General features: G+C 38.8%; 2 long non-coding RNA genes across 2 annotated transcripts in view; one reads left to right on the forward strand and one right to left on the reverse strand.

Moving 5' to 3' along the window:
- Window positions 1-516: 516 nt before the first annotated feature.
- The window catches only part of LOC121071499, a 31,955-nt gene continuing 6,596 nt past the window's right edge, over window positions 517-25,875 (reverse strand). The window contains exons 2-3 of the long non-coding RNA XR_005820635.1: window positions 19,417-19,547; window positions 517-655 (exon numbers count right to left, since the gene is read on the reverse strand). This is a non-coding gene — a long non-coding RNA (uncharacterized LOC121071499). The remainder of the gene's footprint in view (window positions 656-19,416; window positions 19,548-25,875) is intronic.
- LOC121071498 lies at window positions 18,974-25,436 on the forward strand. The gene is made up of 3 exons (XR_005820634.1): window positions 18,974-19,264; window positions 19,436-19,508; window positions 22,866-25,436. It is a non-coding gene; the product is annotated as an uncharacterized LOC121071498 (long non-coding RNA).

Below are 25,875 nucleotides of genomic sequence, written 5' to 3' on the forward strand. Positions count from 1 at the left end.
AAATTAGAACATAAAACTGAAGAAAGATGTGGGTGCCAGCTCACACAACTTAAAACACTACTCAGTTTCCTAAAAATGGCAAAGCTTGTATAGTATGCAACCTTTATAGCAGTACAATAAGTTAGTAGAAAAAATTAGGTGATTCTGATTGGGATTTATTGGGTAAAGTAGCCTATAACTTCTGGGACTACAAACTGATGTCTGTCAGTTATTTGTGAGCTACAGGATAGGTACACACAGTCACATATACTTTATCTGAGCTATTATGGCTTTGCAGTCAGAAAGCTATTTTGAGGAAATGGAAAAGCTTTGGTTTTTCATTGAAAAAAGATCTGTTTTGAAATAGCCTTTCCTGAGGATCTAGTAAACAAAATTAACGTCAAACATACATCTGTGGTAAGCATTTATTTGCCTCATGAAGTATATAGTTATATGCATATAGATTTACAGGATTTTTTAAATTTGAATTTAAAGTGCAAACTTGCAATTCAAGGATGTAGAGAAGAGCATTTCATGAGCCAATCCTTGTGGAGATTTTGTTGCACATTTAGCCGAGATCTTTTGAAGCTGTTAGGTTATTCCCTCTGTGTCATATTCAAAGTGTACCCTTGTTCAGTCTGACAGATTTTCAAATGCACGAAGAAAGTCAGGCATCCTACAGTGTGATAGCCAACAGAATAACTTGTGTTAATCTTTATGCCTTGGGAAGGTTTCCACTTAATGTTTTTTAAGTACCCTCATAACTCAATAAATTTTCATGGTTGTTATTAGTACCAGAAAAGTATTGGAGGTTGAGGCTATGGTTTTGCAGGCCTTAACCCTGAATTTTTGCACTGCCACCATCAAAGTTGGGCACATCAGTGAGGCCCATACAAAAAAATGGTTTATAGTAGCTTTAATACCAGATTTATGTTGAATGTGGAACAACATATGTTAATTAAACCACCATGAAGCTTCTTGGTAAAAACGTATTTGGTCGAATAGGTTTGAGCATACTTTAAATGGCAAACTGTGATTGTCTTTTATGGTTACTGTGTGTAATGCAGTTGCAGCATTTTTCATTCAGTTTGATTTTGTTACTGTAAGTCAGCGAACCACTACCTTAACTAGCCTCTCTACTTCAGATTAGGGCTGGAGGCTTCTCTGGGTGATACTCTTTTGTGTTAGTTGGAGCTGTGCCTGTGAAAGGACTTCAACTGGATGAATTCACAAAAGTCAATCTGGTCTGGGAATCTCCTTGAAGTAGCCATCAGGTCTATTCCAAAAGATAATTAGCCATTTTCTACACCCCAGGGTGAAGCTCACATGTGAACAAAGAAAACAACTCTGACTTTTACCAGAGGGCATTCCTAACAAAAATTTCCAATCAAAGACAGAGTTAAAGGCATGCAATAAGAGATAAAAAGATCAAAATCCAACCCGGTATTATAAGGATTTATGGAGGAACACCAGGATTACTCTGTTATACATCTGTCCAGTTTTTCCTGTTCTCACAATGTCATTCTCTCAATGTCATGCAGTAGTTATATCTTTCCAAGTTTTTACTTGCCCCAGAGCATAAACCATGTTACACCAAGAGCTTCCCACTTTAGAGAGAAGAATGTCATGTACAGGTGCTGTTCTCATGTCCCGTTCTACTCATTTTAATTCTCAGCAGATTTTCCTTAGAGAGCCTGACAGTGACAAACTGGATTCTAAAGGTAGACATGCGTGAAGAAAGAAATTATGTTGCCTTGGTCCTCCTGCTCTGTTCAGCTGAAGAGCACAAGACTTGGGAAGATCATCCCAAACACACCTTAGAATTATGAAAATGAAGATCCTGTTGGGCATATTTGTTTTAAATGACTGGAGAATAGTCATTAGTATTAGGATAGGAAAACAACAAATTATAATGCATGCTGTTTTTCTTTAAGAGGTTTTATTTTGAGCTGCATTATAAACACAAGGACGTCTGGATAATGATTTCACTTGAGCTTATAGATCGTGAGACATGGAGTTCTTAAGGCAGTCATTCTATTGATTTTACCCACCTGTATTTAAGGAGAATTGTCAATTTTGAAAAAGAAGTTTGGATTCAGAATAAAAGTTCTGTTTTCATTTAACAAAACAATAGCTGCTTTTACAAACAAGAATAGTTCTAAACAACCTTAAACTGAAACAACAATATGCTAAATGCAGTAACATAAAGAAAGATGTAGAATGCAATTGATGCTAGCACCTTCTGTGGAATTATCCAGAAGAAAGCCATAGGGAATATATAGTGTTCCCAGACTCATCTGCATACCTTTTTTCACATAATCCACTTCCCATGTCACTGAGTATGTATTTACCGTATTCAGTACATTATATGCCCTCATAAGGAACATATGATGGTAAAACCTATCTGGTTATGCACCTTGATAGACTCTCTGAAGCAAATAACTGCCATCAATGAATCAGTTTCAAGTGGCAGAAGTCTTTGATTTTATCACAGACAGTAATTTTTCCACACTTGTAATCAATCTTCTAGTGTGCTACAGGCGATAAATACGTTTCTATTTCTTCTAACCACAGGGGCTAAGTACCTTCTCACCTCTTCTTTTGACAACATCTCCTTCTGCTTCACAGGTACCAACCACTTTTTTCTTCTCTGTAGATTTTGGTACTTCAGTTTCAGACCATAAAAATGGCTCATATGCCAGAAATCTTACCATTCAGCTATATTTATCAGTCCTATAAGTTAATATGTTTACCTGCAAACTTTGCATCACATACATTCTTAAGCCACATGATTTTAGCCACAATTTATAGCTTTCAGTTCCTTGACATACAGTGAAGGGACCACTTGGCAGTAGAGGAAAAAGGAGTGTGTTTAATTTCCATCAGAATTCACCCCATTGCTTTCATTGGGTAGATTTTGCTCAACACATGTGGGGCTTTGATTCTGAATGAACTGTTGCTGCATGGAGAGAGCAGCAGCAGATCTGAATGACCTACTTTATACAGTAAAGAACTGTGATATTTTTGTGTAAATACCAAGTGAAGAGAATATAGGATCCCTTGTACTAAACTTAGAAAGAATTAATTCATATAGGATGAATTCTGTCAGATGTGTATTTGCATATGCACATTTCTAGAACACTTGACTTTTTTCTTGTCATTATGTCCAATTAATAGTAAACAGGCAATATTTTTACATAATGTGCCATGCAATGTGTGCTTGGGAAACATTTTTTTTAGCCAAACCCGTCCCTAGAATTTTATATGGGGCAGCAAAGAGATGGAGTTCTTCCAAAGTAAAGCAATTACTGAAGACTTTGCTGTAAGAGAGACTGATAGTGGCTTATCTTGCCTATTATACTGGAACTGCAATTGCTGCACTAAGAAGCTGGACTGGCCCAGAGCCAGCCTAAGAGAAAGGGGACACTGTTAAAGCAATCTGAGATGAGGCACTTACTGTGTATGGAGCCACTTACAGATAGGCAGCTTCAGATAGACGCAGGTAATAGAAGATAAAAAAGTTGGAGCAGATGTAAAATGACTGGGGTTTAATGAAGATGTTTGTGAGAGGAAATGATCCTTTTTTTTTTTTTTTCTTTTTCTTTTTTCTTTTTTTTTTTAATTGTATTTCTTTCCTAAAAAATGATGTTTTATGAAAATAGAAACTTTCTTTGGAAATGTCCCAGACTTGAGGAATAAGAAAACCGCAATGCTTTCTGAAAACAATAGGAAGAAAAGGATAATACCTAATGACCATCTGATACGTTTGTTGTTAGGACACTTGGGCTCTGAAAGACCTTAGAGGACTAATTTACAACAGTACCTATAACCTATCATTCTGTATTGCACAGGAGGTGTCTGACAGCCAAGTGAGTGCTGGGAGGGTTGCCTCCATGAACCAGCATTTATACAAACCAGAGTAGATCCAAGGAGACATACCTGTGTAATGATCTTGAACTAAAAGAGGGTAGATTTAGATTAGGTATCAGGAAGAAATTCTTTACTCTGAGGGTGGTGGACACTCGAACAGGTTGCCCAGAGAAGCTGTGGATGACCCATCCCTGGAGGTGTTCAAGGTCAGGTTGGATGGGGCTCTGAGCAACCTGGTATGGTGGGAGGTGTCCCTGCCCATGGCAGGGGACTTGGGACTGGATAGTCTTTAAGGTCCCTCCCAACCCAAACCATTCTATGATTCTTTGAATAAACAGTAGCAGGTCTTTACCTTGTCTTGAGCTTTAATGAGATTTTCAAGCTCTGTAACCTACATACACCATGCCATGTATTGATGTGCACTTTGAGATCTGCCCTTTTCTGCAAGGGTCATTACTGGTTTGCCTTCAGGCTTATGGGTGAGCTTAGCAGTGAATCTCATATCGTCCCTGAACACAGACATCTCCACTCATAGCCATGTAAAAGGTGCTTCTTATTGCTGCAGGGGGAAATTCAACAAACTTGTACCATAAGGCTTTTGTTCCACCTAAAGAGCTTACTTCCTTGACCCTGCATCTACATGTGAAAACTCACAGCGTTTCAGAATAAGGAGAAAACAGTTAATCTCCCAGCACCCTGCATTCCAGCCAGCCAGGGGAGTGCAGGAGACGGGGAAGGAACCATACCCAGTGTTTGATAGGTTTACAGCTTAATGCATTATTGCAGATAGTGGGATAACTGTCATATATTTGGGTATAGGGACTGAAATGATGCTAAAACAATTTGATCAGGTTACTCTGAGATGCTACTTGACAACTCAACCTAGCGTAAACTACAAAAAACTTCACCAAAATATTGACTTGAGTTGCAGCTTCCAAAGGGTCTGGTAATGTAAGAGTAGTATATATCTAAAAACACATAATAAAGGACCTTGGTAAGAAGGCCCCCGACAGGACCAAGGGGAAAGCAGAATGGAGTTAAACTTCCTAATAGTACGGTTTCATTTCAAAGCAAAGCATTAATAGTATAAACTATATTGAGCCTGTGGGACAGGGGGAGAAGGATGAGCTCCTGAAATGACTATTTTGTCTGTATGCTGTTAAAGTTATTGATCCTTAGTTCAAGTTAATTTTGGTCCTTAGTGCAAGTTAATTTCAGTAAAATAGGAGTGCACATGGGATGGAAACAGGAACTCTACCAAGAGAGGAAATGTGGTATAGTATAGTCTCAATATAACTCTGACACTGTCAGCATGGGAAAATACTTTAGTAACTGCAGTGCAGTCCTTTGCAATACCATAACTTAGAAAACAAAATTTTTCCTGTTCATGGCAGAAGGTATGATGAAGAAGCTTGTAAAATCCTAATGCATTATTTCTGTAAGGTAAATCCATTACTATGCAAGAAAACACTCCTATTTAACTTATCTAGTAGTAGCACACAGGGCTTATTCAGTTTATAAAATGCGGGCCTTCATTTTGTTCTTACATCCTCATTATCAAACCCATCAATCCTCATTCCTTTTAACCCCCTTGTGACACTAACTGAACATTCACGTTGTCCCTCTTGTATTTTCAGCACTAAGTATAGGTTAATAAATTATTAGTTCAATCTTTTATTTTAATCATATAGTTCAATACGCTGTAAACTAAGGAAACCATTGCTGAGAGCAGAAAAGACATTTGATTTCCTTAATGCCTGGCAGATCACTCTCAGACAAGCTTCTAGCTAGCAATGACCAGAAAATACAAAAGGCTTGACCATATTTCATTATTATTTCTCATTAGTTGCTAGATGAGATGTTGAAAAGTATTTTATCAAATCATGTGGAATGTAATGATTTGTAGTTTAATTTACTCCAATTTTGGCTTGCCTTGTTATTGTCTCGAGTACTTGAATACATTGGATTCTGTGGGGTGATAAAGGTATTTGAATTTTGTTTGGGCTTTGCTTTTTCCTGGTATTAAACAATAAAATAAGGGCTGTCCTCATCTACCTACATTATTTTTCCTAACCTAAGAGATCGAGGAGGAATAGAACAGCAGTTAATGTTACACAGAAGCTGCAATGCTGTTTCTGAAGCAGTAGCATGTTTTCAAAGTGTGCATTACTTTAAGAAGTATTACTATATCCATTCCTTTTACATTTCCTCTTGAACGTAAAAGCAATTTCACAAGTGAGTGATGAACCTGTCTGACTTCAAATTCAGTTTAGAGAAAGTCTCACCCAAACTTTCCCAACGATAGCCATTCCTGCTAGGGGGTAGGGGCCTCTGGAGTCTTTAACTCACATCGCAGCTCCACTTTTTCAGAAATAATCAAATATGTTATAAAGGAGGGAGCACTAGCTCCAGAGAGCTTCCAGACTAATAGACAGGAGGTAGGAAGGCAAGAAGGATTGCAAGTCTGTAGCAGTTACTAAATACACAGCTTTCCCATCCTCCCCGCAGTCTGTCCACTTTTGCTGAAAGGAAAAGAAGGGAGGGGGCTTCCAGCTGACTGCGCAGTACATCTTTTTCAGAGACAAATATATACATCTTGTTTTCATTTAACTAATTAATCCTTGATACAGTACACTACAGAAATGTAACCCTGTGGAAATTTTGCAGTGTTCTCAAGACAATCCTGCAGTGACATGATTTAAATGCAATAAATCACATACAAATAGTAAACCCTACTATTTCATCATCTTATTGCAAGGACACTTTTCCCTGGACAGGGAACATGCCCAGTATAAACAAAAGTCTGCTTCTTGCAATCTCAAACAACAGAGCAAATAGAAATAATTCTGTTAAATACCTCTGAGCCAGACAGAGTCTTTCCTCAACCATGGTGAGCACTGATCCCTGGCAGGAGACCTGTTGGCTCCAGTGATACTATTTGTAGGCACAGCCACACAAGCAGGGATTATACAACTCTGTGAGAGAGCTCACCGTGACTTTGCCAGAAATGTTTAACATCTATCACAGTGACTAATTTCTTTCCTACCCACACTGCATAATAACACACGGGACATATCAGTTCAGAGGTCAAGAAAACCCAAGTAATTTTGCCAGTTGGGTACTATGGTTTTTTTTTTTTTGGTCAGTACATCTTCCATTAGAAGAGATTAATATGTACTGTTTCTATATGAAACAAAATGAAAGAAGTGGCTTTTAAAGGCCCATTAGAGACCAAGAAAGCTACTGATGGGCTGAATGCTGCATGAATCATTAGTGTCCCTGAACCTTCTGGCTCCTCCATAGTAAACAGCTACTTTTATAAGTTAAACAGAATATGTAACTTGAAAAAAACCTTACTAATGACAAGTGGTTTGTGTGTGTTTTTGTTGTTGGTGGTTTTGGTTTCTTTTTTACTATTTTAGTCCAATATTCTTTTCTTGATGTCAAATTACTTTCAGCTGAGAATTACTAAATGGGATTTTTTTTTTTTAATTGGTCAAGTAGCTTTGTGCTTTTTTACACAAGAAGGATCTCTGTGTGTGAAAGAAAGGTGCTCTGTGTGTGTGTGGGGGGAAATGGATGACAAATAGAGTTCTTGATACCTTTCTCTACTGCTAGCTAATCTAGAAAGAGAACAGTAACAAAATTCTGCTGGGGTTGTTTGATAATGCATTAGTACTATCAGAAGTAGAGAGATTTTATGCTTCAGAGGTATGTTTGAGTTATAGCAACCCTCTGCTCAGATCCTAGGGTTGTTCAGCTTAAATGCCATGCCTTGCTTAGAGGTATTTTAATTGGAATTTACCTCTGATCTTTTTAGTTTAGCTATATTCTGAAACACATGGACATTTCATCTTGTCGGCTCACAAAAGCCAATAACCTACAGGTAGAGCAGAGATAGAGTTTAACACAAGGCAGACTTCTACATAGCTGTAACACAGAGTCCGTAACATCAACATGCAGCACGACACATGCAGTTCTGGCACTGTAAGAGGAGGTGAGAGTGTCATTGTTTAATTAAATTTAACTGAAAATTTTGTATGAATAAAAGAGCAGGTGTACACTTGAATTCTCTGGATATGAATAAGTAATGTCCAACTGTTTCCAAATGTATCTCAAGGCATTGTTTGGCGGCACAAAGTTCATCTCAGGTGAACTGGCAAAAAAATGTTTTCTGGTTTTCCCAAAGCTTCTGTGCCAGTTGATTCATTGATCCATATTTAAGTACACAAGCTTGAAAGCTAAACCAACATGTAAAAGACAGATACAGTGACTGCACTTCACATTCAAGCCATTTATGCCCACATTGGCATTCTGATACTTTCTTTACACTACCTCTTTTGGCAACTCTGCTACTGTCCCCAGGATGCTCTCAAACTTGTTAAGTTAATGCCTCATTGTCAGGATCTGTAGCCATATCACAACAATACATGGGTACGTGAGTCAAGGATGGTTGTGGATTTGACTGTTGCCCAAAATTAAAACGGCGCTGCATGAAGTTTTTCTTTATTAAAAAAAAAATAAATATATATATATATATAAATATATATATATGTGGAGTTATTTGCAAGTACAAATGAAGCCTTACCCATGAGTGTTATTGGTATCTTATTTAGCTGAACAATTTATAATACAGTCACCCCTAGTGTAGGAGGTTCTCCAAGATTAATTAGGTGGTTGTGGCAAGACTTATGCATTCATAGCAAGGTAGTTTGTTCTATGACTGTCTGATTGTGCTGCTTATTATTCATGTCACTGTATAGTGGTAAAATTGCATGTAATAATAAAGCCATAAGTTGTATATTACTGCAGAAGGAGCAAAGATTAGAGTGTCTGATGCATCTGGTCTCAAGGGGAGAAGGTGATATTTTGTGAATCCTCTACACCTACAGCTTTGTAATAAGCATTTAATGCAATGTTGCAATAATCCTCTGTAAGCGTAACTCACTCTATAGGCAAGAAGGAAAGAGTGAAAAAAGAAGCACTAACAATTGTATTTAAGAGAGAAGAAAGAAAAATGATCAAAAGCAGACAGCCATGCACAAGGGACATCATGTCATTGTAGTCAGTAAAACTGAAGAGAATCACTATGATTAGAGGAGCATCAAGAAATCTGAATGTGATCTCATCCTGGCGCTGTGAGCTGCTGGGATTGCAGAGGAAGAATGAAATTTGAAGGCATTTGATTTTTGCAGAGAAATCTTTAAATTCATACTGCCAATGTTTAAAATGTATTTTAGAGCAATTTAGTTTTGGTAAAGATCAGTCTTTCAACTGATGTTATTCATAGACTAATAACAGAGCATCTGTGAGATGTGACATACCCGGTTATTACATGCAATTGTGTGAAAAAGCTGAACATCTAATTTGTATGAAATCAATGGAAGTTGTAAATGTTCTGCTTCTTACAGAACTGGGTTTTTATAGGGAAAAAAATGATGTTAAACAGTGTGACATTCGCCTTCCCTATCGTAAATGTTTGTGGAAGAAATCTATAGTCAGCTCTGAAGTGAACATCACGTCTTTGTTAGGATTTGGGGGGATAGCATGATAATTAAAATGGTTTATTATCCTAAGAGACGAAACATATCATTATTGGCATGTAGGCTTATCAGGTCTACATGTTGCTGTTTGAAATGTTAGTGCAATGCAATAATTCACTGTGAAACTTCAGGAATCATCTTGGTGTCACCTGCTTCTTGCAGGAAGGGCACAAGCGAGAGAGGAGGAAATCTTCCTGAATTTTGTCACCTACAGCATGAACTCACAGTACCCTGCACTGCTGGCAGCTCTGGGTGAAAAGCTTGCCAAACAGAATTGACACAAAGCTTATTGTTTAAGATTGATGAAGCTTAAAAACAAACAAACAAACAAACAAAGTGGTAGTCATTTGTTAAAATTGAAGTATTCTGCTGGAATATCTTGATCTGTTTTTCTAAAAAGAAGGTTTTTTGAGGTTTGACACCATTTTGCATGGTTAGGCTTCTCAGAAGAAGAACTATTCTAAGAAAATGCCATCTGAGATGGGCTTCAGTAAAGTTTAGGTCAGATGAATCTGGCCCTTACAGATTGCATGTTAAATTGGAATGTTTCAGGTTTATTTCATGACATACTAATTTTGATTTGGAATGTATTTTCATCTTTGTGTTTTTAATGTTTTAGTGTTTTGTTTATTTTAATTATAACTTCCAGGATATAAATCCAGGTCTCAACCTCATGACAGTAGGCATTAAATCTGTGATATAGTTTTTGTAGATTTCTTTTAAGTTCCTCTCTAAAACTTGGCTAATTGCTTTGCAACAATAATTAACTGTTAGTTTGAATTTCCTGGAGCTCATGTAGGGCAGTTGAAACCTACTGAGAAATGTTGAAAGAAATAGAATCAGAAATTATTGTGAGAATTATTGTGAGCATAATTAGTAAATAAAATGCACCTAGAAAATTATTTAGTCCACTAACATGGCAAAATATTTGCACAGTGGCCATTGTAAGTTTTGACCCCAATTTTGTAGAGAATTTTATTTCAGAGAAGCATGGTAAAGGATGGCTACAGCCTGGTTCCACAACATCTAACACACGTTATGGTAAAATCTAGGCAGTCTGGTATCTTTACAACAATCTTCTGTCCTTAGACTTTTACTAAAGAGTAATATTACTCTTAATAAAGACTCGAGATCTCTTCCTAAAGTTATTCATGGAGCTATCCAGCTGTGTGATACAGTCACCTTTCATGTCCATTTTGGTGGCTTTTCTGTTTCTCAACGTGATCTAAGTGTTTTCAGTTTTTTTAGGTAATTCAGACCCTGTTCCTAAAGGTGACAGTTTTGATTAGGTTAATTTAAAAGGCAAAACAAATCTAAGTATCTCTTTAGATTTATGTGCTGAGTTATCATAAACTACGCCACTGTAACCTTCCAGACATATTATAAGCAAGTCATGCAACTCACTAGAAGCTAATACAGAAGACCTTCAGCTGAAAATGTCTTTAAAGGCTACATATTCTAAACTTACTTTTTTTTTCAAGATACACTTAAAGTTATATCCACTAATGATACCCAAGACCCAACAAAATACATTACAGAGCTATTATGGTAGCTTCTCAGCAACTGAACATATACCTACAAAATAGAACCACTGTATTATTAAGTACCTAAATTTTTTGATTTCAGACAGACAAACTCAGACCTTTAATTTATCAATACGATTTTATTTTCACCCCTCCCCTAATCTTTAGCTGGATTTTGAGATAGCCAGAAATGTTACTGTATGTAAAGGGGACCAATTTACTTTGTATAAAAGCATCCTGAGCATCAGGGGACCATGTTCATATTTTTGATTCATTAAATGAAACTTTTCTCTTAGCCGTATGGCTTTTGCAATGTTAGGGAATTAACTAGATTTTCTCTTGGCTCCTAAATCAGCAACAAATGGCAGTCAGCATAGTCCTAATTACAGACTGCTGTAGGAGAGAAAGCAAATGCAGATTCAGTTTGATTTACATATTGAATGAAGCTCATTTTGCGTTTCAATAGTTCTGTCTCCTAGATCTCTCCAGGCTTGTTTTATTTCTTGTTTTCTCCTTGGTTTTTCACAGTTTCAGTGCTCGTATGATTTTATTATCACCTGTTCACTCCAGCACACTTCAGTTAAGGGGAGTGGCGTCAACCTAGACAGCTTCTGAGGGGTTTTGTTTGCAGGCTCAGACTGCCTATCTCCTCCACCTCAGGACAAGGCACAGCTGCACACAACTACTCCTTGGTTTCCATGGGAAGAAAGCTCAGGTGCCCATCGGAGATGAGAGCTGCAGCATGCTCCAGCAGGTTCTGATCTCAGCACCTGGGGAACCACTTCTCCCAGAGGTACTACATCGTGTCTCATCACAAAGAACACGGAAAAGTGCACTGTTCGTATTTCCCTGCTTGTCAATGTCAACCAGAACCAGAAACTGTGAAATATCATGCAAGTAGTTGTTGCTCTGCTCTTTGCAGTTCAAATTCTGAAAGCAAAGCTATGCTCAGGAAAAGTTTGTGCAAGAGTGCTTCTGCATCTTTCATCTAAATAGGCTGAAAAGCAAAAATAAGCCATCCACATTGCTAATTATGTTAAACTGCAAAGCACTTCTGAAGGCTACAAACTGCCAGTTGATGTTTCTGTGGGAAACACAGGTTGAATAAAGCACCAGAGCACTCTTTGTGTTGCCAAATACAGAGTGGTAGGCAAGCCATAACCCTTATGCTGTACACCAGCACACATGCAGGTTTCCTGTGGTTCTGAGATACAGAAGTCACAGACAGACGTTAGATCTCCCTCAAACTGGTAATAAAGGCATCTCACCCAACAGTCATATTTTGCGATGATCCTAGGGAACAGTTCCCCCAATAAACATAGAAAGATATGTAGATAGTTTTGAGTTACCAATAGGAATATTGTTTCTGCACAGAGAGAGTACGTTAAAAGCCTTCCCCCTTTCCCCTACAAGGAACTCAGCTTCAGCTGCTCAGCAAGGTTGCCAGCCGGCTGGGACGCAGGCTCTCCCACTGGTGTACAGCTAGCAGTGCTTGGCAGAAGCAGGAATATTACAGGCAAGTCAGCTAATTCATAGTCCCTTGGGTCTTGCAACCCTTTCATATCAAAGAACACAATGGCTTTTGGATCACGAGCTAAATCATCCTTAGCTGTATTATTTCTTAACATCATATATGTTCATCCTTTCCTGCAGTGTCCTTTGATGCATTCTTTGTGACTTAACATATTTTCATTATGAAATTAAAACTCATTAAAGAACAAATTCAGACACAACCTCTCATATTTACATGCTTTTCAGGTTAATTGCAATTGCATTCCCTAGTAAGTAGTTACCATTCTTGCTTACTCCTTATAAGAATGCATCAATACTATTAAAATTTAATATGCCAGAATTACTATGGAATGCTTTGGACTTTTATTATCATGCTTCCTCATTTCAAAAACATTTTTAAAAAGCCTCCATGTAAGCATCACTTTGGGGAAATGTTATTTATCAAAACTTGATTCACCGAGTGATTTCTGACAGCTCCTGCCTTTCTCCCAAATTTCAGTCAGAGTTCTAGGCAAGAGGGACATTTTTCATTTCCATTTCCAAAGACAGCATTTCAAAAGCTCATTTAAGTCCCTGCCATCACAACTTCCATCCAAAATAACTGATAAGTAGATGTAGTAGATGAGTAGATACTACTACCTGGACAGTAGTATACATGAAAGTTTGTGTGAGACTATGGTCAGAGTACCACTCAGTGTATGTGCAGATATTGGTTTATGGTAAAGTAGGCTAAACTATCTTCCTAAAACATTTTATTTCCACAAAACAGTAACTTTGGCCAAAACACATGATCTGAACTCACATTACTGTCAAGCCAGCTCCTCATCTTTCTGTGATACCAGAGGACTTGTACATGTAATGTGATGCCTCAATTGTGTAAGCATCTGAAAAGCAGAGGTAACTCAAAGGTATAGCTAGGGGTATATTGTACTAGTTCAAATACCAGAACTTTCTTATTTGTAATCCTATTCACTAATGCATTGGGATTCATCCCCAAACCTCTGATTAGCCATTTTAAAGCAATAATCATTTTGGATTCTTTCTTTAGGAGTTTGCATAATTAATTTACTCTTATTTAGTTGGAACCTAACATACTTTTTGTTCATCAGTGGTCCTGGATGTGGAGACTTTACAAGAGAAATGCAGTTGATCTGATGCAGGCAAATCATTTTAATTCATGCCTATCTGGAATAGTGCTGTGGAAAACTGCAAGTAGGAGTTAAATGACAAGTGCATAATTAGGTTCAAATTGCTTGCACATTTTTATGAAGTAAAACAGTCAAATATCAAATAATGAAATAAAAGCTTTTAAGGAAGACTATCAATATTTAAATGCCATGATTGCCAAATAATCATTAGTCATTTTATGTCAGCTAACATATAGGAGCGAATTTTTGACAGTGCCTCTTGCATTAATTTAGATTCAGCCAGGATGGGAAAGTAATATTTCATGAAGACTAGAAGCAGCTTTTTCACGGAGTCATACCCAGGGGCGCAATAAAATAGGATGTAGGGAGAATAAAAACCATCTTCCAGAAGTTCTCTGTTTTGGGGTGAAGCCATGTGGAGCTAAGAGCCTTATGAAATATCACGCTTAGGCACATAACTCAGAGCTGTAAATGACACTATGAGGGCTAGACACTTATGTGTTAGGAGGAGCAATGCTGAACTTTTCTGTTCCTAAATCCCCAGTCTGGATCTATCAGCTTAATAGAGTTGACTTTGAATGCCTCAAAATAGCTTTGAAAATGGAAGGAATCATTAGAACATCACCTGCATAGGAATGAATATAACTCTAAGATAGTATTTTGAACAGATGCCAATTTTTGCTGGTGAACAAAATATTTATTTTAATCCACCATGAAATTGAAAACACACAAGTAAAATGGTATGGTATAATAACACAGAAAAGGCAATCAATCATTGCAGCTATCTAAATTTATATTCCTTTATAATGAAATAGGTAATCTAGAAGAAGACATTAAAGATGCAGTGGGTAAGTGTCCAGTGAAGATGTTTTTTGAAATATGTGGGGCATGGAAGATAAAAAGCAAAGACAATGACCCTGCAGCAAAGCCTCCATGTGACAGAAAGATGTCAGAAACTTTTGCTCACTGAGTCCTCCCTCTGAAGTTAAGGGGTCTGCTTCATTTCAAGTCCTTCCATGGAGCACCTTTACCGGATACAAATATATTTATACAGCCTCTGCACTGCCTGGGCAGCTAAAGCCCAGCAAGATAAATACTAAGAAGTTGATTAATGAGCCCTGAGAACTTCAAGCTTAAGGGTTTAAGTCAGGGCTTCTTCAAAGAGATTTGTTTGTTAACTTTGAATTCTCAGCACTTGTAGCTACTCCCCTGACTGTAAAAACCACTAACCATTGCATTAAAAAAACAGTAAGGATGGGAAGGAAAATGTAGCGTTTAAAAAGTATTTACTGCTTCCTGCATATTCTGAGCATCTTCTCTTGGAAAAACAGTTTAAAGTTTCTCAAGTAACGACACTTAAAAATGCCAGTCATGTTTTTAAATCTTGGCCTAAGCTACTCGTACGAGACGACACAGGAAACCTGTGACATGTAAAAAGAATCCGTATTTCCTGAGTCTACTCCAGCACCAGAGCTGAAGGGTGACTGTGTAAGTATCTGCAGGATTTTAGGTCTTTAGGGTGAAAACCAGAGCATGGTGCTTAGTGTGAAAGACCCTACCTTTCTCAGAGACTGGTATCATTCTGCTCCATGAGAATTTAGAAGAACAACTTAATGGTTTCACATAGCAAACTGAACGGATTCTTTGCTTAGGCAATGCTGGATGTGTCTGCATAAAGGATTGAGGAAAAGAGTTGCGAAGGAGGGCAATCACTCTTTAGGTGTACAGCATGGGGCGTTGTGCCTGCAATGAACAGAGCTGACGGGTGGCTGCAGCCCTTAAAGTCTTCTTGTAAATTTTCTCCTGTGTCAAAGTGTGCTTTACTGACATATATAATTGAGGGGCCTTTGAGTTTATGAAACATATATTTCCTGATTTTGTTCTTGACTTCATATTTTTCCTTAAAGAACTGCTTTTACAAAGTGATGCTTTAGGACTGACAACAGTGAGGAGGTGCTTTCTGTTTTGATTTAAATCAGCAATTAAACCCATCTAACACCTTTCTAATCAGCAAGCAGCAATTTCATGTGCTGTAATAAAAGAACAATGACAACAGAAAGGACATGGCAACCAGCTAGCAGCCACCACAGTAGCAACAGAAACATCATGGTATTTGTGGGGAAGGTAAAGCAGAGGTTCTTGCTTCCAAACCTGAAGATATTATTCTGACACGTTGCTCCATTTTAATGGGTTTGTCAGACCAAAAATAAGTTAATTTAATGATGTGGCAGTTCACCAGCTCATCCACAAAATAATATTGTCAGTGAGTAAATATGAAAATCATATGCTGTGTTAGAGAAGAGTTGGGTTTATCAAGGAGGAGAAATTAAGGACATGCTTTAGCTAATCACAATTCATACCCATAAATATTTGTTACTGTTTTTCAGCAGAACTAAATATATCTTCCTGGATGAATACGTTCTATTAGCTGGAATTTTATTCTCCACTTCTATCCCCAGAGAACATTATCCTCATTCACATATCTGACTTGGAAAATAAAATCTTTAAGTTTTGCCTTTTCTATAAATGCCTTTGCTTCTCCTTGGCATTTTCTGCTGCAACAGCATACCCTGCTCCATCACAGTGCTGGATACACAATACTGCTGACATTATCCTCTGAGCTCTCAGGGGCATACACTGATGGTGTGGTTATATATCTAATTAAGCAGACTTTCATGTTTGCAACTTTTTTTTTCAACCAAGTGTCAAAAATTATTGTACAGAAAAGAAAACAAAGATGAATATGGCAATTTATTCCCACCGTGCGTATTTTCACTGCTGGTGCCTGGCATAAAGACTTCTCAGGTGGTATCATCTCTGATGAAGCAGCACTGGGCTAGTTTATGAGCTCAAGGGTGCAGTCAGTGTATCAAGCCACCTGAGAAAAATCCCAGCCCAAGAGGGCAGCAGGTGAGACTGCTCATGAACAGGGCTTGTCTGAGCTCAACAGACTGCCAGATGGCAAACCTTTGATGGACAAGGTCTGGCACAATAGGTCACAGGGTGAGAAGAGACTGAGACAGTGCTGCAAATGTGTGAGAGTTAGCTTCAAATATGTGACAGCAGAAGTCAGGGGTTAGGTATGCGAGAGCAGTTGCTAGACACAGTATGAGAGGGAACACAAAGACATACTCATGTGTAGTGACATACACAGCAGACTAGAAAGATAGTTGCATTACCCTCCCTTCCCCAGCTATTACCTCCACTTCATCCTCTTTCACAATGCCTACACAGCATATTTATAATCAATATTTATTAATCAGTCTTCCAGAATTGAAGTAGATTAAAGAAGACTTAAACTACACACTGGAAGAATGTTGAAAGAAACCAGAGAGTAAATAAATGGTTTTCAAAGCTAGATCTGGGTGTTGATTAGTCATCTTATGTGATCAAGAGGCCATGAAAAAATTAACCTTGTAAAAGCGGAGAATAGTAATTTATTTTCTGAAAGTTCACATTTAAATTACTACAAAACACTGTGACTCATTTTAAAGGTATAGTGCACTCTTTGTTGTCTTGAGCACCGAGATAGTGAAATTGGCTTGTTTTTCTCTACCTGTATGGAGCATCTTTGATTTGGATCTGTTTTTGTTTCCTTTTTGGGGTTTGGTGATTCAGATCCCAGAGGTTGTTCTGAGTAATTATTACATGCCATATTTCTACATGTTCCCAGTATAGAAGTTATAATGGATTTGCACCTGTCTCTGGAAATATTGACTTTACATAGTGCCAGTCTGTGCAGAGGCACCAACATGGACACAATAGCTTCTGACTCTCCCTAAGACAAGGAGGAATTTTGACAAGCACAAACCAAGTACGCCAATAAAAGGTGATCCAGCATTATATGTCTGACTTGGCTCATGTCAGGACAGGTATTGCAATGTGATAATGCAGGGTAGATTTACCCAAAAATAAGCTCAGACCACAATTTGGTATGAAATCCCCCCAATTTTTCTATCTCTTCTAAGCAGGTTTAGAGGCACAGCTGTTAGGCATCAGTAAAATCTTCATGTCAGACATGTTGATAGTGGATTGCACCCAAACCAGAGTGATTCATTTGCACAATAGCCAATTAGAAAGTGAGCAACCTGAGATTGTTCTACTGCAATGAAGATGTGACATCAGCTCATCAGCTGGGATAAAAAAAAAAAAAAGTCTTCATAGAAAGAACCAGATACATTAGTAGCCTAATTAGCAGCAGTCCTGTTAGCAACCTAGGTGAACAACTCTGCCAGTAACTTCTGAACCCACCACCTAATTCCCATGACAATTGGAAGGAAGGTGGAGGTAGAATCATAGAATATCCCAAGTTGGAAGGGACCCATAAGGATCATCAAGTCCAACTCCTGGCACTGCACAGGTCTATCCAAAAGTTTAGACCATGTGACTAAGTGCACAGTTCAATCGCTTCTTAAATTCAGACAGGCTTGGTGTAGCGACTACTTCACTGGGGAGCCTGTTCCAGTGTGCACCCACCCTCTTGGTGAAGAACCTCTTCCTGATGTCCAGCCTAAACTTCCCCTGCCTCAGCTTAACACCGTTCCCATGGGTCCTATCACTGGTGATTACAGAGAACAGGTCACCTGCCTCTCCACTCCCCCTCGTGAGGAAGTTGTAGACTGCGATGAGGTCCCCCCTCAGCCTCCTCTTCTCCAGGCTGAACAGTCCCAGTGACCTCAGCCGTTCCTCATATGTCTTCCCCTTTATGCCCTTCACCATCTTTGTCGCCCTCCTCTGGACACTCTCCAACAGTTTAATGTCCTTTTTGTGCTGTGGTGCCCAGAACTGCACACAGTACTCAAGGTGAGGCTGCACCAGCGCAGAGTAGAGCAGGACAATCCCTTCCCTCGACCGACTAGCAATGCCGTGCTTGATACATCCCAGGGTACGGTTGGCCCTCCTGGGTGCCAGGGCACACTGCTGGCTCGTATTCAACTTGCTGTCAACCACAACCCCCAGATCCCTCTCTGCGGGGCTGCTCTCCAGCATCTCGTCGCCCAGTCTGTACGTATAGCCAGGGTTGCCCCGTCCCAGGTGCAGGACCCAGCACTTGCTTTTGTTAAACTTCATGTGGTTGGTGATCGCCCAGCTCTCCAATCTGTCCAGATCTCTCTGCAAGGCCTTTCCACCCTCATCCGAGTCCACAACTCCTCCAAGTTTGGTGTTGTCAGCAAATTTGCTCAAACCACCTTCCAGTCCTACATCCAAAACATTTATAAAAACATTGAAGAGGACTGGCCCTAAAATGGAGCCTTGAGGGACACTACTAGTGACCATCCACCAGCCAGATGTGGCCCCATTTACCACAACCCTTTGAGCCCTGCTTGTCAGCCAATTACTTAGGTAATTAGGCTTCCATTAGCAGGTAATTAGGCTCCCATTAGCAGCGTGCACACCACTGGCTGATTGGATGAGAGACACCTTGTAATTGCTCTGAATAAAGGACAAGTTCAAGCCTAGCCTTGCCTGCTGAGACCAGAGACCACTTCAGTACACCCTACTGGCAGAGACATATATCTTGGAGCTTGTTCTTGAGACAAGTGGGGAAGCTGAATATGGGGAACCCAGCAGGCACCATCGTGTCTCCTTTGTACCACTCAGCAGCTTTCTGCAACACAGAGACAAGAAATGGAAGAGGAACTGGCATATGGCCAGGGGATTGCAAGGACCTACTAGAACAAGCAGTTGTGTGAGTTCAAGTGCAAAGTGACTCTTTCAGATGGAAACAAATATTTAACCAGACCTCGACTGTTCAGGTTAGACTCCTTTTTTGTTCAGATTAGGCTCCAACCTTAGGTGGTTGAGAATCCATATATGTGGCAAGTATCCTAAATGCCTTACTTTTGAATTACTTCTCCAGTCTCTTCTGGGCAAGTTTTCTTCTGGTGACTTCACATATCATAGTGGAGATGGCCCACGAGGAGACAAAGCAGGTGTGTAATTCAGAAAGCATATAAATTGTCTCTGAACCTCTAGAGATAAAAGGAATGGTTAACAGAGTAAAAATGCTTTAAGTAATTAATACTTGATCAAGATTTCATTAAGAAAATATTTAAACCAGTCATTGTAGTTTCAGTCAGTGTTTTCAGTCTGACAGATACTTCTGAAATATTTTTCAGATTGACCTGAAAGTTTGATCAGGAATCCAGTTTTTCAGTGACCTGAAATGAATTATGGTGGATTTCATGTTATGCTTTAGTTGTAGTGTACTGTTGATGGCGTTTATTTATTTATTTATAAACTACAGGCAAAGCAGATACTGTCACAACAGTCCTGACTAGATGGGCTCAGCCATATCTTTATCTGAGAGTTCATATACTGCATTAGGACCCTTTAAGTGAAACGCTGGTATATTGGGTTTACATGCTAAGGAGGTTTTGGTAGGAAGGAAATCTCTGGGAGGAGCCCCATTTCCCTCTCTTGTATGCAATGAAGATCTAATCCAATACATATTAACTGGAAAGGGGAAGCCACCAAGGAAAAAACTTTAAATTCTATATACTTCATCAAGACTTACATCTTATTACTGTTAAGGTATTAACTCAGCATTGCAGGTATCTGTGTGATTACTGAAATCGTGAATGAATTAATTTCATGATTCTTAACCAATTCAACACAATTATATCACTTATTTTCCCCTTAAACATAAACAAACACCATTCCCATCTTTTCCTCCTATTCATCACTTCATCCTTGGCAAGAACTTTTTCCCCTTTTTACTCTCTGTTGGCAAGCTTTCAAGGGCAGTCAAAGCCAAGGCTGAAAAAAATTATGACCAACCCACTCATGACTGCTGTGGCAAAACTGCTGCATTGTAATTGCACGGGGAGACAAAGGCTGGGGGCTTTTATATGTTTCAATGGCCATTTAAAGCTACTAACCTTGAAGGCAATGACATCCACTGACCCTAAAAAGTTGACTCAGGTAAGTGCTGAGCGGCAGAGTGGTGGGCTGAGCAGCTTTAACTGCCAGCCAGGTCAGCAGCAGGAGGCTCAGCACCCGCAAGGGGTTCGCCCCTGACTGCTGATATTTTAAAACTGCCTGGGCTGAAATGTCAATTCTAGCAAGGTTACTCGTTTGTGCAGCTTGTTTCAGTAGCAAGGCAAGGTTCCCCATGACTGTACAGCTGGTGACTGAGTTTAGGATCTGATCTTTGAGGGTTCAAGGTGCTTCAGTTCCACTGGGCTTCCCTGGGAGCTGATGACCTTTGGCACTCCAACAGGTCAATCCCTAGGAGCAGATATAAATGAAATGCTCCCCACTTGATATCTCACAAGTCTATGCAGTGAAGATTGGCTAGCAGTATAATAGATCACACTTGGCTCGACAGATTGTCATGATAAAGCCAGTTAAAAGTTATGATGTAATATTGACATGATGTATTGTTGACATGCAGTATGTTATAGCTGCAACTACAAGGCAGCTGGTAAAACTCTGTCAGGGGTAGGGACTACTCTATAAGGGTGACTAACTTCAAAGCTAATTTGGCTGAAGTAAGGTCTGTAAAGCCAAATTAATTCTGCTACAAAGCTGTGAAGATAGTCAGTTTTTAAGACTTAAAGGTTTAATCTACACTTTTCTGTCCTTAACAGCTGATCGGTCCCTTAAACTAAACCTGCTGGAAAAAGTGTCGATGTTACAATTACTGAAGCCTTTATAATTTGTTCTGAGTCTTTGTTATAGGCTGTCCTTGGAGCTTTCTTTACCTGATTTTAATTAAGAATATATCTGAGCTTGGGAAAGTAATAGCTGAAACCAAAAAGAGATTTGAAATAACAACAGTACAGGAAATATTAATTTGTATTCAGAACATGGGTTACTGCTAGCTGATACCCTTGATACTGTAGCCATTTTGTTCAGCTCTGTACAATCCTATATATGAGCTCAAGAACTGATGTTATTATTATTATTTACACTTCCACACAAATACATTTTGGGGTTTTAAATTTGGAATGTGTTTGAAGGTTTTATTGTTTGGTTCTTTGTCTTTTCCTGCTTTCCCTTGCTACTGGTTCAATTTGACTCCAAAAATTTCGGGGTGGGGGATTACTGGGAGATTAGACACTGGCTCCAGGCCTCTCTGGATTGGAATCAGCACCCTGCCAGTCCTCTGCAAAGAGGATTTTCGTTGGCTGTTAACCAACACAGGACAATTTGGAAGCCTGCTTTCAGTTCTTAAGCCTGCAGTTTTAAGGGGACCTTAAAGGCCCCCTTACTCAACACTCTACCCCCAAAACAGTTTTGCATAACACTGGGTTGTGATTTGGGTGATCTGCACAACACTTCCAACATCTCAAAGATATTTTGTAATGCTGATGGAGGGGGAAGGAGAGGATGACTTTATTCCTCATCTTGCTTTCAAGATACCTTGTTTCTAACACTGGCAGAGAAGAGGATGTACTGAACCTTGCGTGGTGTCAGATTCTGAATACCACACTTCTCCCTCATTAATTTTACCTCAGACTTATATGTATTCTTATCACGGAATACATCAGCAGCCATTACAAACATCCAGTTCTCCTCAAATTAAATATGTGCTTTAAACAATGATTGCTTTTCTAAATGTTCCTAGTGTTATTGGTGTAACAAAGGAATTTGAAATAGCTACTGCAAAACATGTTAGTAGATTGCATCTACAGAATAAAAACAAAATGATTCCCTTAATTGTTTTTGCTATAGCACGAATGCTCAACATAATGTAAACTGAACTTTTTAGCACAAACAAGAGTGGCAGTGTTCTCATACCCTCTTTCTCAGAAAATCTGTCAAATGAGCAAGTGTTAACAAGCCATCTCAAGACACTAGTCAGTGCCTGCACTCACATGTTTAATTAAGCATCACATACAGGAGTAAAACTAGGTACCCTGCATGAAGTATATCAGAACTATTTGGAGACAAAAACTTGAAAAACTACACATCCAATTCTGATCTAACCATGTTTTTACTATTAATTATGGTCATAAAGAGCTTTGCAGTAAGTTGAAATACAGCAGAGCTTCCTTTGCTTATATCACTTCTGGTACTTGGTCTGGGAGATGTGCTCCAAAAATATGGGATGATTCTGCTGGTATCACAAATAGTGCTGCTGGAGTTCCTTTGCTCCCAGCTCAGTGTGTTAGACAGAGAATGGGAAACTGGGGGCTCAGTTTTCTCTTGGGGAGCGCTCCCTATCATATTTCCCCTGGCAGAGACGCGTAGCCTACTATTTAAGCAAATGGCTGTTAGGCTACCATTTAAGCAAAGAGTAAGAAAGTGTTCCACCAGCTGAAGCTGATTTACCTTCCCTGCAGGTACTCAAAGGTCAACAGAGGAAGATGATGTCCAAGAGCTGGGTACAAGACACGAGGCTGGAAGTTCAGAAGTTTATCAGGAAAGACATTGCATTGGGAACTGACTCCTAAATGTATTTGTGCATTATATTAACCAGTCATTCAGTAAAATATTGAAATAGTCATTTCAAATAAGGACTCCAGAAGAAATCTCTCTCTCAGGAGCTGGATTTCAGGAGAAGGCTAAGGACAGTGATCTCTCACCAAGAAAATGAAAGCCTCTCTCCAGGGGTATGAGAGGTGCTGCTGCAGCTCCAAAAAGGGTTTAAATGTAAGATAGCAGCATGTTCAGTACTGCCTACTGAGTAGCATAGAGCTGTCTGCTAATCTCTGGCAATTTCTCAGCATTTGTCAGAGTCATGATTTATTGAGCAGTGAGAGTGTTCCTCACCTTGCAAGATCAGGTCCCTAGATTGTAACACATTTTCTTGTTCACCAAAAAGGCTCATCCACAACTAAGAAATTAAAGAAACAGAGAATTATTCTGTTACACCAGAAACAATGAAGGAAAAACTATGTGTAAGCCTTGGCAAAACATCTCTAAGCAGCACTTTGAGCTTGCAGCACAGCCCAGCCATATTTCAGAGCCAAAGAGAAGATATTTTTTGTACTAATGTGCATCAGGCTGAGACTGGGACCCAGAAATTGCTGCAAATACTCAGCTCCTGAAGGCTGTATAAACCCAGTGGGATCCTGCTGTGCTTGAGAGGAAAGAGGGCTGAAATCTAAGTAATGGCCAAAGTCCAGATTTTGAAAGAAAAAGGATTAATGAAGTCTGCTATAGTAGTGTACCTGTGATAACATCATAATTAGAGATTAATAACAACCACTTCATAAAGTCTGACACACTTTTGTGTTCGTTAGTACCATTGCTGTATCGAGTGAGCTTTCGATGCCTTAGAATAAAAGTGTATGTCAGAGTGAACTAGAACAGATTTCCTGAGACCATAAGTTAGCAAAGTCACTGACACTACAGACTCGGAATGACTCTCTGGGTCATACACTCAAATGGCCAATTTCTTATATAGAATAATGGCACACTGAATAGATGCTACTGTGTTTTCCTGATCAGACCAGACCATCACAAACCTCTCTGTGAGTTTAGGTTGCACAAGCTGATTTTTAAGCTCCCCTGAGAGCAGCAAGTTTGAAACTTCAGCTGATTTTTCTTTAAACCACTCCAACTGTTTTTTTCTTGTCTGATACCTCAAAGCGACTGAATTGATTCTTCTGAAATTTTGCATTAATGCTTGTTTCTAAGCTTGTCAAGCATGAGAAGAAAGAAACATATCAGTGGAGTGAAGCAGAGCCTTATCCTCTAGCTGTATCACTAGAGCATGATGAATTGGTGTTTAACAAAATTCCTTAATGCTACAGGCAATGACACAATTAAACCCTAATCTTGCTTTTTCTGTTACTTTTTTTTTTTCCTGTACAAGTAAGAAACTTAGAAATAGCTATAACTGTTATGTTGTTCCCAACCCCCAGTGATAGTCAGTTCTTTAGTGAGGTATGACTATACCTACATTATGTGTTGAATTGTTCTGGGACAGTCTAAAGCTCGAAGGAGAAAAGTAACATCTCTAGTTTTCAAGGAAGTAATGCTTGAAGACATTAACTTCCCTTATATTGATGTGGCTAGGCTGAAATCTTCAGTAGACTCATGGATTTTTAATTCAATTCTTTGCCCCTTTGAAGCATTTGGCATTGGCTGCTCTTGGAAACAGGATATTGTACTAGATGAGCTACTGTTGCAGTCTCTGTGTTCCCAATTTTTTACTTTTTGAAGAGGATTTTGGGGTTGAATGTGACTTGTATTCAAATAAGTGTGATGTTTCTGCCCCCGTAGTAAATGATGGATTCAGGTAAAATATATTAAAAGTAACAAACAAAATATGGCTTAGGTGCTTCTGATGTGTAGATTATAAATGTGATATTTATCTCCAAAGAAAATAAGCACTTTCAAGTGATTTGATTTTGAAGGATATGAGAACAATAGTGAGTTACTAACCACAAAGTTTCTTATACTGTCTGCCTGGTTAAGAAATATTGGTTTGACAAGATAGTCCCATGGTGTATACTTTCTAAAATTAAAACCATGGCTAAAATAAAATGAAACTTACACAGACCAAAATAAAATGGCTCAGTGTCCATTACTACGCTTGCTAAAAATAGGGAATAAACAACAATTACTGCAAAATCTAAAGGCAGGATTGTTCATTTATTTATCAGCTACAAAAAACACAGCATTATCAAATCTAGTACTAAACACTGTGTTTTCATATTCACTCTACTAATGTGACAAGGATCACTGAAACTGTAGAGAGACAGATTTAAGTAAAATTTGGTGATGACCAGAAGCATTGCTGTAATTAAATTGACATTAATACTAGCAGTTGAGAAAGTCACAGAATTACAACACTGGGTTATTTGGCTCTGTTACTTTCACTTTTTATAAGGATTCCCGTTAATTAGAGACAATGTTTAGATAAACAGTCTAAGTGAAAGTGACAATATTTCAGGACTGAAATCTGGTGCTCAGCCACTAATATGTATGTGCTTGCAGTTCTGCCAGACAGAAAACCTGCTTACTTGTTGGAGATGCCATTACCTACTGATCATCCCCTGTGCTGGTGTTTCAGCCACAGATGTATTGTACATCTCCCTCTCTACTACGTATATACAGACTTTGTCTGGTTATGGAGGACTAAAAATAGGTTAAACACTGGTGCAGGTGTACAGTTTCTGATCTGAAGCAAAGTTTTTACTTAATGCAAGGCAGTTGTCTATTCTGTTTGTATTTTACATATTTCATCAGAAAGCCTCCAGGAATACAATGGGCAACATGTCAGTCACTTGTCACTCATGATACCTTGAGGAAGAAGTTGTAGGTTCAGTGTAGTATTCATTTTAAAAAAATAAATGTAGGCCTACTGCTTTGTGTTCATTGATTTTATTGTTACACAGTCCT

Source organism: Cygnus olor, chromosome 5, assembly GCF_009769625.2.
Source record: "Cygnus olor isolate bCygOlo1 chromosome 5, bCygOlo1.pri.v2, whole genome shotgun sequence".
Taxonomy (NCBI): domain Eukaryota; kingdom Metazoa; phylum Chordata; class Aves; order Anseriformes; family Anatidae; genus Cygnus; species Cygnus olor.